General features: G+C 34.9%; 2 long non-coding RNA genes across 2 annotated transcripts; both read left to right on the top strand.

The window, feature by feature from the left end:
* Positions 1-2546: 2546 nt before the first annotated feature.
* LOC135834922 (uncharacterized) lies at positions 2547-3881 on the top strand. The gene is made up of 2 exons (XR_010556792.1): positions 2547-2655; positions 3002-3881. It is a non-coding gene; the product is annotated as an uncharacterized LOC135834922 (long non-coding RNA).
* A 723-nt stretch (positions 3882-4604) lies between these two features.
* LOC135834916 (uncharacterized) lies at positions 4605-15196 on the top strand. Its single transcript, XR_010556790.1, has 2 exons — positions 4605-4879; positions 14335-15196. It is a non-coding gene; the product is annotated as an uncharacterized LOC135834916 (long non-coding RNA).
* Positions 15197-15416: the final 220 nt, after the last annotated feature.

Below are 15416 nucleotides of genomic sequence, written 5' to 3'. Positions count from 1 at the left end.
TATGAGTCCATTCCTTTGTATTAATTTATTCAATTCAACTCTAATTGAAATTGTTTTGTGTTGTTTTGTTGCAGATTTCATTGTGCATTCACACGCTACATGTGAAGCTGGAAGATTTCATTTGTGTCAAAGATATGTATTTGCATACCTACCACATGCAGACGAGGAGATGCTGTAATTGTAAAATATTACATTCAAGATGGCTTTCTTTTGAATTAATAGATCGTGGTCATAAGTTTTAGTGCGCTGATTTAATTCTAAAAAAAATGATACCTACCATTAAAACAATTTGAAAATATTAAGTAGGTAATAAATATTTGTGTATTTCTTGTATTTGCCATTTTACTTATTAAGTATAAATAATTACCTATTCTATAAAAGAAGCATCGAGCAAACAGCTTCGAAACATAAAAATCACATAACATAAAATTTATGATCCACGAACTTGTATTATCATGAACATTGATTAAAATAATGATGAAAATAATATCGAAATCGTCATCAGAGATCTCAGATCAAATTACTTGATATAAAACGTCATCAAAATGTGATAAAAAACATAAAATCCGTAATCACCAACCTTAAATTAATAATAAATAGGTACGCTGATTATTTTTTAAAAAATCTACCTAAAAAATGAAATTTACGATAAAAAATTAACAAACGCCTGCAGATACTCCAATAGGCAACTATATTAACAAGTTACCAATGACCATTGGGCTGCATAGAAACATCCACAACTATCAGAAAAAATGACTGAAAAGAGCCATGGGTAAACATGCGAGCATTGTACAAGCACCTGAAACATTCGTGAAAAAATTGCACAGATTAGTGATTTTTCGAGAACTAAACATACATCACATAATATGTATAACACATTAAAAATAACATAACATGTAAGTAAATAAAAATATCATACAACCAATCAAAATGGGTTTAAAATTTTGATAAAAAAAAATAATTTCCATCTGAACTATCCTTTGAACAGTTCTGAAGAATTTTGAGCCCTAAAGTTCTCATATGCATTAGTCAATTAGAAGTTCAATTTTACTCCTGGCGCACAACCCGCATACCTTACAGGTGGAAATTTTTCATTACTACTCTTCATACTCATGTAAAGTAAGACTATAACCATCAATTTCTAAACGCAGCGCATCATAAATACTTACAGGAATACCAACCTAATTTGATAGACCACATTTCCCTTTTTCGATAGTTTCCGAAAATCAAACAAATAATATAAAGTTGCAATTTTTCCAAAATGTCGTAAAAATATTTTTATAGAAATTTTTCATTTCTGAGAATATTTTAATTTATTTTATTGATAGGTTGCTCTTTTTTGAAAATCCTCGAAATCATGATCTCGTAAGCTGTAGTGACAATAAATTGTTCAAGTACTTAGGTACCTATTTATGAGAAATCATGGACTTATCTGCTTAGTGATGTTATTTTTAGTAAAGCATCGCCACCTATCAAATTTCGTCATCAGATATATTTCGTCCTAAAAACACTTTAGAAATTACAATAAATATTCTAGGGGGTAAACTCGTAACTTTTTTCTAGATTAACCAGCAAACTCATAACGTTTTGACAAACTCGTAACCTTTTTAGGACGTGACTTTTCGATGAGGTGCCATATGAATCTACAAGGTGTGGGGAGTCTACTGGCAAAGTTTGAGCAGGGACGTGAGATTGCTGTTTATACAATTTCACTTTTGACTCAATTTTCAAATGAGTACATAGCCTAATTAACAGGTATGAGGATATGAGGAAAAGGTTTTTATTGCCAAGAATCATTTTTTACGTTTTTTACGTTCTTTTTGGTGATTTTGGTGGTTGAAGGTCTCCTCTTTCACATGGAGTGGTCAAAAATCGTCTAAAATAAATGTTTGACGGCTGAATTTTAATTTTAAGTTGATTATACAGGTCCAAATTTTCGTGTTTTTCAATCTAAACATTGATTTTACGGGAAAAGTATGCACCCTAGGAAAAAAATGCAATAAAGGAAATTGTAGAGAATTAAATTTCCTTTCTGCTTAGAGCTGGTTATTTTTCTGTAGGATGCTTTGTTAAAAAAGCATTTGCGAAAAACAGAGACGTATGAGACTTTTAAAAAAAAGCTTCTCTGAAAAATTGATGTTCTGGCAATGAAATACCTTTCCACAGGTGACCCAAAAATCAAGTTAACGAATATAACGCGGCCTAACATCGAGTACTATCAGGCCTATGGGGTGACGCGTCGAGCGTATGCACAGAAACGAAGTTACAGAGGGGTCTTGAGATTGCTGTTTATACAAAACGTTATGAGTTTACCTGTATGCGGCTATATATATATTTTACATAAAAACCAGGTAATAAATGACTACTATTTTCCTTGAAATTCAGTTCATATACTAACGATGTAAAACTATCACCGGATATGACTAAATTGTAGGATGCTAATAATCATTATTTTTCCTGAAATACTCATACCTATCTAATTTCCTTATCAGATACTACATTTATAAATACCCATACAATAAATTTTATATAAAAACCGACAATTATTTTAATATCTATTAAATGACTGTGTTCGTTTCCGTATCGATGTTCACATTTTTATTTTCACCGCGCATTGATTGTTTCGTTGACAGTTCTGCTAAATTACAGTTGAAGGTAGGTAAGAACCATTATTCTTAAAATTAGTAACTAAGTATGCAATTAAATGAACCATAAGTATTTAAATTTTCAAAAATTCGTCAAAAACCGAAAATGAAAGTCAATTTTTGAAATTGGGCCTGACGTATTTTAGGGTGTTTCACGAGAAGAAATGGTTAGATCTGATCAATATTGAATGATACCTTATTTCCTTCCCTTCAAAAGCCAAAATCCTTCTGAAAACACAAATACATACCTACTTATATTCATCCAAGATACCTATGTTTAAAACATTCACTTCTCAGCTTTTAGCTCCTCAAGATTGAGTTGAATTATACAGATGTACTTTTTTTTATGTCCACAGAGTCAGAGAAGGATTGCGAGTTTCTCAGCGATTTCTGCCTGAAAACGAATTACAAATAATTCGAAATAGGTATACCATAAATACCTACACCATGTCACGTTATAATCTAACAAGATGTATAATACCACTATTTGTAATTCTACAATTTCTAACATTATCAAATTCGCAAGAACAAGAGCCAGAACTTCTGAAAGCCACCAATGAACAATTCAAAAATAAACACGTTTTTAAGCCAACTAAAGTAGCTGTAGATTACATCAGCGCATATCGTCCACGTCCACCGCCACCAGTCATAAGCGTGCTTCAAGAAGAGCCCAAGCAGGACGAATACACGAAAATACCAAGTACCGTAGACACATACGAATCTAATGCAGCAATCAATTTTGAAAGTTTTTACACCAAGCAAGTTGACGATGAAAAAGAATACAGGTGCCTGGCATACAACATGAAAATAAAAATTAGCTTCGTAGACGCTAAGCCGGTTCATTTTGCCAGTAAAGTCGACCCTACAGATTTCACGAAGGCCGACTACAAATCTGATTGTATATTTTTGAAAAATAAACTGGCAATTCCTGGAACTTACTATGAAAAGAGCGCAGGAGTAGAAATCATAGGAGAACAGGCGAGCATTGGTTCGAGTAGTTTTAATAATACAGACGGGGCAGATTTATTGATGGAAATTCCTCTGAAACAATAATGACAGCGGGTAGTTAGAAATGATTGTATAAAATGTAATAACACTGAAAAAGTAAATTATTGGATGTGCTCGTAGATGGGTCGGGGTACCCTTTAGATTCTAATTTTCTGTATAGTTTTAGTTTCAAATTTCAGGTACCTGTACCTACCTTCTATTATAAATATATATAGATTAAAAAAGTTATTCAAATTTTAATATTTTTTTTAATGGCCAATAAACTTACATGAGTGAAAAATAAACCCATAAAGGCCTGGACCAGACAAGAAGTGATCCAAAAAAATGCTTTCAATTTGTATGAATATCACTTTAATGTGTAGTATGCCCCCCTGTCCCTCAAAACTATTTCGCAAATGAGGGGCCAATTTTTTGTAAGTTACGAAAAAGCAAAATACCCAATCGGCCCAAATTTGAGGCAATCTTATATAATCGCATTCCACACACCTGATTATTGAAAGCAAATCCTTGATTAGCCCTGCCCCATTTCATTGGAAAGTGGCATTTCATACTTTGCTAAAAAGTCAAAAATAGGCTCCTAGGAAACAAACCATGAGGTTGTGGCAACGAAAATGGGATGAAAACAATTAAAACTGTTTTCCCAATCTTGGAAGTAGGAAAACTCGATTACAGTTTTGCCGGATGTGACAATGAATTGTTCAAGTAGGTATGTGAAATCACATAACCGAATAGTTTTATGTTATTTTTAGTAAAACATCGCCAATTAATCACACTTCGCTTTGAAATTCTTCATACCAACGATGAAAAACCATCAGCGGATATGATTCTTTGTAGGAATGTACGATGGATACTAATCATTTTTCACTATCCTGAAATACGTAAGTAAGTATACCTACCCGTGTAAATTTGTCATCAGATAAATTTTATTAAAAAAAACCACCACACCATACACCCAACGATAAAAAACTATCAGCGGATGTGACTCTTTGTAGGATATCTACTACAAACAATCATTTTTTTTCTGAAATACGCATACCATCTAATTTCCAGATCAGATAGATTCGTAAATACTCATAGGTAGTTACATACAATAAATTTTGTATAAAAACTAGGTAATTTTTTTAATTTTTATTAAATGACTGTGTTCGTTTCCGAATCGATGTTCACGTCTTTCTTTTCATCGCATTGATTGTTTCGTTGACAGTTCAGCTAAATTACAGTATAAGGTATGTAAGATTTATTACTCTTAATATTACATAAAAATTATAGTATAATATTGGATGGACCTCATTTAAATTTTCAAAAATTCGTCAAAAAGTCATTTTTTGAAATTTTGCCTGGGGTATTTTTGAGTGTTTCACAAGGAGAAATGATTAGATCTGATCAATATTGAATGATACCTCTCTCCTGCCCTTCAAAAGCCAAAATCCTTCTGAAAACACAAATATTCATACTAGGGTGTACCTTATTTTGAAAAGTTTGAATTTTGTAGCTCCCACCCCCAAAAACATGACCTCAGGTGAGAAAATAATTCCCTATTTTTTATTTTCCCCCTATCTGTGAAAAAAGTTCTATTCATGAAAATTCTTTGTTTCTGTTCCAGAATGTTTCTAAACAATCCCCTTTTTAAGCGAAAAATTTCCCCGGTCCTTTAAACCATATTGGCCCCCTAGTAAGGAGCCCCTCAAAGTTGAAAAAATCACAAAAAATGATAATAATTCAAAGTTATGGAAAATTTAATAAAAATATCTCATTTCCACATTAGAATTGTTCTACATAACCACCTTTTCAAAAAAAAACCATTGTTGGACCCCAAAATGATCTTGGATCTCTCGCATGGAGCCCCTCAAATTTGCGGAAATTAAAAAAAATATTAAAAATTGATGTCTGTAGAAATTTTTTGAAAATTTTTCATTTATGTGCAGAGTCATTCTGAATAAACACTTTTTCAAGAAAACCCTTTCCCATCCCCCGGTCTCCCAAATCATGTTGGTTACCTGTAAAGCCCCTCAAATTGAAAAAAATCAACAAAAATAATGAAAAATTCATATCTATACAAATTTTTTGATAATGTTTCATTTCGGAGCAGAGTATACTTTTAGATAACCACTTTTTCAAGAAAAGCACCCTTTTGTCCTCCAAATAAATAAGGTGGTCCTCTTTTATGAGACCCCCAAAATTGAAAATGAAAATTGATGTCTATAGGTATTTGTACTTGTAATTACGTGAAAATTTTTCATCTCTGTGCAGAATGCTTCTAGATAATTCTTTTTTCCAGAAAGTCCTTTTCTCAATCCCCTCTACAATCCTCACCACCACCTACATAGATGATAGAGATTCGCAAAGTTGAAATTTGTTTTTTGAATGGAGGTGAAGTCTCCTCTGCAAAGATAGTTTCAAGTCATGGATATGTTTTTTTGCTTTAAACTTGAAAATGAAATCTCATTGATAGGGATTCTTGACAATTTTTTCCTAGTTTTCAAGTCTTACATTACAAAATATCAGAACGTCAATAAGTCTTCTGTGAAAATTTGACATGGGTAATTTTATCACAACACGTCCGCTTCAATGTTTCTCAAAGTCAAAATTCAGAAATTCGTACTTTTTCTACAAGTTTTTAAAAGTTTGACATAGGGACCTTGTGCTTTTCTGATGGAGATCGACCAAATCCAAGGATTAAAATATGGAAGAAAAAAATGTAATAATATTCATCTTTTTTCATTTTCTGGGGAAGGAGACAAGTTCCACCCTCTCATCATGCAGACAGGTCATGAAATATTTAACAGTATTTCTAATGAGAATGGACCAAATCCAAGGATTATGATGTGAAAAAAATGTAAAAATTTCAATTTTTCTGATTTCTTTTATATTTTGAGATGAGGGAGTGGGGAGAGGCTTGCTCCCTTAGCACAACTCATTTTTACTAATGTGATTAGAGAAATTTTTCGAAACCCGACAACAATTTAGGGCGTCATTAATATTTCTATGTACTATGTCGCACCTCGGGAGTAATAAGGCGCATTTTTGGGGTTTGTATGACCCCCCCTCAACCAAAGATTACACTTTGAGTTGGGTACATTATCTAGATCTTGTAAAAACGCAAATGGCCTAACTCAAAATCTCAACAACATTGCAAGTTGTGTGGAGTTATAAGGGTACATCTCAAAAAACTCCACCTTTTTTGAGCAAATTTTGTACAAACAAAGTGTTAACAAATAGTTTTGATTGTTTTGAATGTTTGTCAGTTAGAAATAGTCACAAGGAGTGCATTTTTTATTGGTTTGTACCAAATGAAAAAATTTTCTTAAATTGATCACTTTTCAGAAAAATGAATTTGCACATATCATGAAATTTTAGTTTTTTGAGAAACTAGGGGGCTCCGCCCCCTGGCCGCTTCGCGGCCCAACCCCCGACTCGTTCCTCGGGCTGCGCCCTCGGAACTTCGCTTGGGGGGCAGAGCCCCCCAAACCCCCCTCATGGCCCGTCAACCATTCCTATCTGCGTGATAGGAGAAAACTTCTGGAATAAATTGATATTTCATATTTTTTGATACTTGAGCTTTAAAATCTTATGTTCTATTGCACTGATAACTTTCTAACTTACTCTATCTTGTACAGAACTTAGCCTTGATCGTCTTCCATACCCCAAACACGTATGTCCTTATTCAACATTTCGAGTAAATTTGTAGGTAGATATGTACTTATTTTAAATACTAAAAACAATTTTTTCCAAGAGTTTTACAAATTTTAGTTTTTATAACTTTTTTTCTATCGCATGGATAACTTTTTAAGCTACTCCATCTCGTAGAGAATTTTACGTAGATTATTTTCCTTACCTCAAACACCTATGTTCTCACTCAAAATTTCGTTTAAATTGTATTTTTTTTAAATAACACGTTTCTCAGCCCCATTTCAACAGATTTTGAAAATTTTTCAGTACGTTATGTATATCTTTATTAGGTATCCCCACAAAAATTTTCAACCCCCTCCCCTCATTATTTAACCCTCAAGATGGCGTTTTTTTCATTTTTTTATGCATATCAAGAATCAAGATTGCGAGGTACAGTTTTAGAAACGCGTTTTTTGGATATAATTTTGACCCCAAAACGTCATGTACTTTTTTCGACATTTTTTCAATGGTGCGGCGTGCTGAAAAGTTGGAAAAATGTGTCTTTAAGGGGGGGGGGGGTGAAATGGGAATTTTGGCAAATATAAAATAATATCAATGAGTAGGGTGTCGTTTTCTTATGATACGGTACCGCTGGGCACGAATAATGACGTCAGATTTTATTTTACAGTCACACAGTTCCTCCGGAGCCCTAAGCCCCCCTCAATTTTTAATATTTTTAAAAATAAACTTACTTTGATGATTTTAGTCTCGTTTTCTTATGATTCGATACCGCTGAGCACGAAAATGACGTCAGATTTTCTGCTACACTCACATAGCCCCTGGGAAGCCATCAGCCTTAGTGATGTTATGAGCATATGCTCACCGAGCAAATTCACAAAATATGCGTGAAGAAAAAAGCATGTGACATATCAAAATACACGCCAGAGGTCGCTATTAATCAATAAACTGATAAAAACGCTATCAACTCAACTCACCTCCTCGAAGTCAGAAAATCAAATGATTTGAGCCGTTTTTAATTTTATTCCATAACAATTTCTCGGTAAAGACTGAAAAGTGATGAATTTTGGTTTCATTTGATTCCCAACGTTTAAAATATTTGAAAAAGTTGTCCTTCACTCCAGAAAGTTCTGCTGTTTTCCTCTTTTTTACATGACGTCCTGTTTGTTTGACACTTTGTAGTCTACTAACTTCTTCTATTTTTTTAATCATGAAACAAAATTTGAGACACTCCCTTCTGAAAAATATTGAAGTACCTATTTTTAAGAGGAAATGATTTGTTTTTTCATATTTTAAATAACAATTTTTGTACTTCCCATTTATTCTTTTTTTTCTTCTTATCATTTTTTTTTAAAATATGAATTTCTAAAAATTTTCTGTCAATTGATGATGAAATCAAAGTAAGTTTATTTTTCAAATATTAAAAATTGAGGGGGGTTTAGGGCTCCGGAGGGGCTGTGTGAGTGTAAAACAAAATCTGACGTCATATTCGTGCCCAGCGGTACCGAATCATAAGAAAACGACACCCTACTCATTGATATTTATATTTGCCAAAATTCCCATTTCACCCCCCCCCCCCCCCTTAAAGACACATTTTTCCAACTTTTCAGCACGCCGCACCATTGAAAAAATGTCGAAAAAAATTACATGACGTTTTGGGGTCAAAATTATATCCAAAAAACGCGTTTCTAAAACTGTACCTCGCAATCTTGATTCTTGATATGCATAAAAAAATGAAAAAAAATGCCATCTTGAGGGTTAAATAATGAGGGGAGGGGGTTGAAAATTTTTGTGGGGAAACCTTATAAAGATATACATAACGTACCGAAAAATTTTTAAAATCTGTTGAAATGGGTCTGAGAAACGTGTTATTGAAGTTTCAGAAAAGTGGGGTTCCCCAAAAAGGGGAAGGGGTGTGGATCTGAAACTTTCCACGCGGAAGTTTCTCAATGGTACCTACCTTCCATGCTAATATCAACTCGAACGTTTTGGGGGACCATTTCACCCCTCTTAGGCGCGTATAGCCTTTATGTATTTTTCAGAAAACCTCCCTCATTTAAATGGTTGCCATGTGACCGTAAAGAAGCGTAGTTTTTTTCTTTCAGCAACTAAAGCAAAATCTATGTAAGATAAAATTAAGTATATAGCATTGCGAAGTAAAGTTCTGTACAAAGTAGGGTGGGTTTAAATGTCATCTGCGTGATAGAAGAAAACTTCTGGAAAAAATTGATATTTCATATTTTTTTGTACTTGAGCTTTAAAATCTTGTTTTCTATTGCACTTTCAAACATACCTAATTTTGTAGAGCATTTTACTTTCCTTACATTTTTTTTCCTTTATAAAAACAAAAAAAATCAGTGCTTGTGACGTCAGCTCTAACAGCCTAACATGCTTGAATGTAAGGCTCACCACTACAAACACAGTACTATGTTAGTACACGTCACGTTGCAATTCCACCACTCGAACATTTTCAGTGTATTTCAACTCTCACTACCACAAACATACAGCGTCTTGTAAACGTCTTGTAAACGCCTTACTAACACATCTCCGACTTCCGAGTCGTTCGCTCTCGTCCAGAAGTTGTTTGACGGGTTTTGATTTTTTAATATAGAGAGAAGAGAGACATCAAAAAGTAAATTTGGGACTTTCCACCTCCCACGCCTCATCTCCCAACCTCTACTGCAAAACTAACTCCAGATTCGAACTCTACGACCTCGGAAACATATCAATCGACATATTACACAATAATTGATGCAAAGTTTGAAATTTTCCACTCCCCACGCCTCACCCCCCACCTCTACCAAAAAACTAACTCCAGATTTGAACTCTGCGACCTCGAAAACATATTAATCGATATATTACACGATAATATAAGCGAAATTTAAAATTTTCTCGCTCCCCACGCCTCACCCCCAAACCTACAAAAAAATAAGTGCATATTCGAATTCTACGACCTCGAAAACATACTTATTGACATATTTCACATCGATGAGGGTTGAATCCGAATTATCGCCGTTTTTGGGGGGGTCTGTGGCCCACTGTGTACTTCAAGAATTCGTAGCAACATACTATTGTTTTGCGAAAAAAACACGCGGAACTGTGTTCACTCGAAGTTCAAATTGAATTTTTCGAATATCAAACATTAAAATGAAAAATTAGTCGTACGCACTTGAAACTTTGAAAATCAAAAATCAGGGAAATTTGTTTATGTAAAAAAGTCAGTAGAATCTGAAAACTACCTTAAACAACTGAAATTAAAACTCACTCTTTTTTATTTAGGGTCTAAACATCTATTAAGCCCATGATTTTTTCAAAATCCGTAAATTTCGAGTTTTGCGAAGCAATTGGCTCCTTCAACTCACAAAAAAATCAACCAGTCATAATAACGATATATGTGTACAGTTGAATTTAATAAAATCCTGAAAGTTTAAAATCTCAAAACTAAATCTAACCGATGCCTCAGGATGATTGAAGTCACATAACATTTTTTGAGCGTCGATGGATTCTTGCCCATGGTAGCACCGCAGAACGAATTCATTATAATGCGGGAACTACGAAAATTCACAACCATATCCCCCCCCCCCCCCATCAAAAAATAGCAGGACGTACTTCGGCGATCTAGTGATATCCTCATCCTCGCTTCATCTATCCTTCTCTCCTGTACTTAATCCAGATATGTACTGCTTTCCCGCTCTTCTTGTCCCTCTACCTTCTTTCATCACCTACACTGTCCGTTCTCCTTTCTCCTGTTCCTTACTGCACAGTACTATGTTAATACACGTCACGTTGCAATTCCACCACTCGAACATTTTCGGTGAATTTCGGCTCTCACTACCACAAACATACAGCGTCTTGTAAACGTCTTGTAAATGCTTTACTAACACATCTCCGACTTCCGAGTCCTTCGCTCTCGTCCAGAAGTTGTTTGACGGGTTTTGATTTTTTAATATAGAGAGAAACTCAAAAACTAAGCACTCTAGAAAAAAACTAACAACATTATGTCGATTGGAAATTTAATTCTCTACATCTTTGTTTTCATGAAATTTCTTTTGGACGCTTCCTTTCGCCTCCACATCAACTTTAATGAAAGGTTATAACTCAAAATGTTTTCCAAACATTGAAATATTTCCTCTTTATGATTTTATTTTTCAAAGTGTTCTTATGCTAAATGAAGGTAGGATATCAGATCTTTAAAATGAGGTGCTATTCATTCCTCACAATTAATTATTAAGTTGATAAAAATGATGAATCAAGTTTTAAAAACAAGAAAATCGCTCTCCTGTAAAATTTCACTTTTTTGAGATGTGACCTTATTACTCCCGAGGTGCGATGTAGGCATAAATATGAGCTCTCCCCGCTAATCCACTGGTTAGACTTAGGTGGAGACAGGGGACTAAAATTGGTATATAGGTCAATTTTACGTAAGTAGGGACTTAACTGTAGGAGAGTTTACACTCTTCCGCAATGACTTTGAGAAGTTTAGTAGCTTGGGCAGCGGCTGAGGCTGTGTCATAGGTGATATTAGTATTCAATTCTCGATGAATACCATTCCAAATAATCGATAGGAATTTACGATGAGCTTTGGCAACCCAAGCATTACGATACATTTGAGCGATATCAGCAGGTAGAAAAGATCACTTTTTCCACTATAAGCGGTAGAAAATGAACGAATTTACATATTCTATAAGGTAGTAGTGACGTCATACATGATTGATATACTTAAGGAATTTGTGACGTCAAATGCAAATAATATTCGCAACTTTCCAACCCTTCCACGATACCGCCTCATATTTTCTGCCGCCAATGAAATATACGAGGTACGACAATTTGAAAACGAGACTTTTGCCATTGCGCGAGTTGTAGTTACATTAGAACAACGGACGAGGTCTCATTTGAAAAAGGAGTGGATTTTCTATTACTGTACAAAATTTCAAGTTGATTGGATGATTTTTGCGTGTTTTACAGCCTCTCAAAGTTGGCAACTTTTTTACCCTCGTCGTGAAAATGAGTGTTGCAAATTTTTTCTTAAGGAATTTTTGCCTCCTCAAGACATCTCAGTGCCTCCTCAGCATTTCTACTCCCCAAATTCAATTCCTAATAACCTTTACTTCGTTCTCAGAAAGTTTTTACCTGAAAATCAAAATTCATTTCATTATTGAGCATGACTGAAGAGCCTCCACTCAAATTTTGAGGAAGCTGCCTCTGAATAAGGCCCTACAGATTTTTGAAGGGGGTTTTGGAGAATAATTGTGGGGCATTCTGTTGAAGGATGACTACACTGAAGATATTTGAGGTCAATCTCCTCCAAAAATTATTTTACACTCACCTCAGAGGGAGTTTCCTCACAACCATTAGGAAACGCTTTCCTCATGACCTACTTTTTGTGAGGTTTTGATTGAGTGAGCTTCCTCCAACAGTTCCCTATCTCTTTTAAACATCATTTTTGACTTTTTTGGACTTCCACCACTCCTCTAATTCACAGTCGCCTCTCCCTGAATATAAGGACCCTCCTCAAGACTTCCTCAAAGTTTCACGACCGACTCTAAGGAGGATGTTCACTTCAAGCAGCTGTAAAACACGCAAAAATCATCCAATCAACTTGAAATTTTGTACAGTAATAGAAAATCCACTCCTTTTTCAAATGAGACCTCGTCCGTTGTTCTAATGTAACTACAACTCACGCAATGGCAAAAGTCTCGTTTTCAAATTGTCGTACCTCGTACGCAACACGCGCTGTTTGTCCCTACTTTACGTCAAAGCATCCGTCATCCCTGCCGCTTTTACATTGAACTTTTGTCTATAAAAGCTGTTGCACAAGCGTTTTTTCCTCAGTTGTTAGTTCCAACAACTCATTTTGCTAGCTGTTCCAGTTGTTGTACGCATTCCTCCCTACACTCTCGATTTCTTGCTGCCCAGTGAAAGACTTTGGTGGTCTAGATTACAAGTTTGAATTTATGCTGCGGATACCCTTTCTAAGGATGCTTGGAACTTATCCAATCCTTTGCAGACCAATATACCAAGTCACGCTTTACGTGTTCTTATATCTCTACCATATCGTGATTCGTGGGATATAAGTTACGAAGGATCATAAATGGCGAACCATGGAATGTAACTAGCACTTGGGCGCCAGGGTTATAAGCTCGTCATTAGACACAGCAATCCAGAGAACGCGATGTTCTTAACCAAGACCCCAACTGGGGGTTGTGAGTGAGCTTTTTGGCTTTAAGCTCATTTTGCAACTAAAGACATTGAAAGCCTGCCACCAGATTACGCATTCCATTAATTATGCATTTGACTAGAAGATATTATAATTATTATAGACTCATTCATGTATCTGATTTCAGCAACGGTGATATTACGTGATTACTCTATCAATACATGAATTTATTATTTGGCTAATTGATGCATATTCATTTCCTGATAGCTTTATCCCTGAGACAAATCATTATCAGGGCTTCCTACCTGGACAGTTTATAACGCATTTTATTATTTTATGACTTCGCACTTCACGATATCAAGATCCCCGTTAAATCATGAATTACCATCGGTTCATGAGGCTCCTTAGGAAAGAGTCATGGGTCATAGTGTTGGAGGATAATTGTATTTATGCGAAGAAATGCAATTATTTGAGAACTGAAAAAGTAATGTGTTCGAATATGCAAGCAACATCCTTATTGCAGACGAGGACAGAACAGGATTTCTCCATTCGATCACAGAGAATTACTTTCTCCCCCTACAAAAGTTCACAATTTTAAAACTTTAGCCTGATACTTCAATTTTTTCATATGTGGAAAAATTGGGAGCCCACCGGCAGGACTTTTTTTTCACCTAGGCGGCGCGCGGCTGAAATTTTCAGGGTATTATTTTCTCACCTTTGGTCATGTTGAGGAGGGGGAGGGTGGGAGCGAAAAAATCGAACAAAAATTTTTCACCATACAAATAAGGTAGACCCCAATTCATACAAGCTATGACGATATATTGAACTTTCACTTACTCAGCTTGTCTCCTCAAGATTGAATTTAATTACAGAGATGTATTTTTTTCTTGTCCACAGAGTTTACCTACAGAACGTTTGCGAGTTTTTCAGCGATTTCTGCCTGAAAAGTGAAAACAAATTACAAATCATTCGAAGGAATAATACAGTATACCTGCAGGATGTCGTATTATAATCTAACAAGACGTATAATACCATTATTTGTAATTCTACAATTTCTAACATTATCAAATTCGCAAGAACAAGAGCCGGAACTTCTGAGAGCCACCAATGAACAATTCAAAAATAAACACGTTTTTAAGCCAACTAAAGTGGCTGCAGATTACATCAGAGCATACCCACGTCTACCGCCGATAGTCATAAGCGTGCTTCAAGAAGAGCCCAAACAGGACGAATACACGAAAATACCAAGTACCACAGACACATACATATCGAACGCAGCAATCAATTTTGAAAGTTTTTACACCAAGCAAGTTAAAGGAGAAAAACAATACCGGTGCTTGGCATACAACATGAAAATTAAAATCAGCTTCGTAGACGCTAAGCCGGTTCATTTTGCCAGTAAAGTCAAACCTACAGATTTCAGAAAGGCTAACTACAAATCTAATTGTAATTTTCTAAAAAATAAACTTGCAATTCCTGGAACTTACTATGAAAAGAGCGCAGGAGCAGATATCATTGAAGAACAGGCGAGCATTGGTTCGAGTAGTTTTAATACTATAGATGGGGCAGATTTATTGATCAACGGTACCATTGCAAAAGGAAATTCCTCTGAAACAATAATTTCTGCGATGTAGATGTTAGATGACGGGATAAGAACTTACAGTTTAGATTATAATTTGCTGTATAGTTTTAGTTTCAAATTTGAAATTTATTCTATTATAATTATAGGTACCGATTAAAAAATTTATTCAAATTGTAATTGTGTTTAACCGTAGAATGCCTATTGCCTACCTAAGGTATACATGAGTGAAAAAGAATGAAAACTAAATTAAAATTAGCGACCACGATTGTAGGCACAATTGTTTGTGATAGTGATGAACAACAAAAGTGATTCTCTCGCAAAATAGCGAGTTTCTTGAAGTGAAGGAGTACCTAATGCAAAATAATTTTCCAGAGTTCCTTAAAAATTCAACCATTCA

The sequence above is a fragment of the Planococcus citri genome, chromosome 1 (assembly GCF_950023065.1).
Source record: "Planococcus citri chromosome 1, ihPlaCitr1.1, whole genome shotgun sequence".
In the NCBI taxonomy this organism is placed as follows: domain Eukaryota; kingdom Metazoa; phylum Arthropoda; class Insecta; order Hemiptera; family Pseudococcidae; genus Planococcus; species Planococcus citri.
The sequence above is the reverse complement of the archived record's forward strand: the minus strand, read 5'-3'. Positions and strand labels throughout refer to the sequence as shown.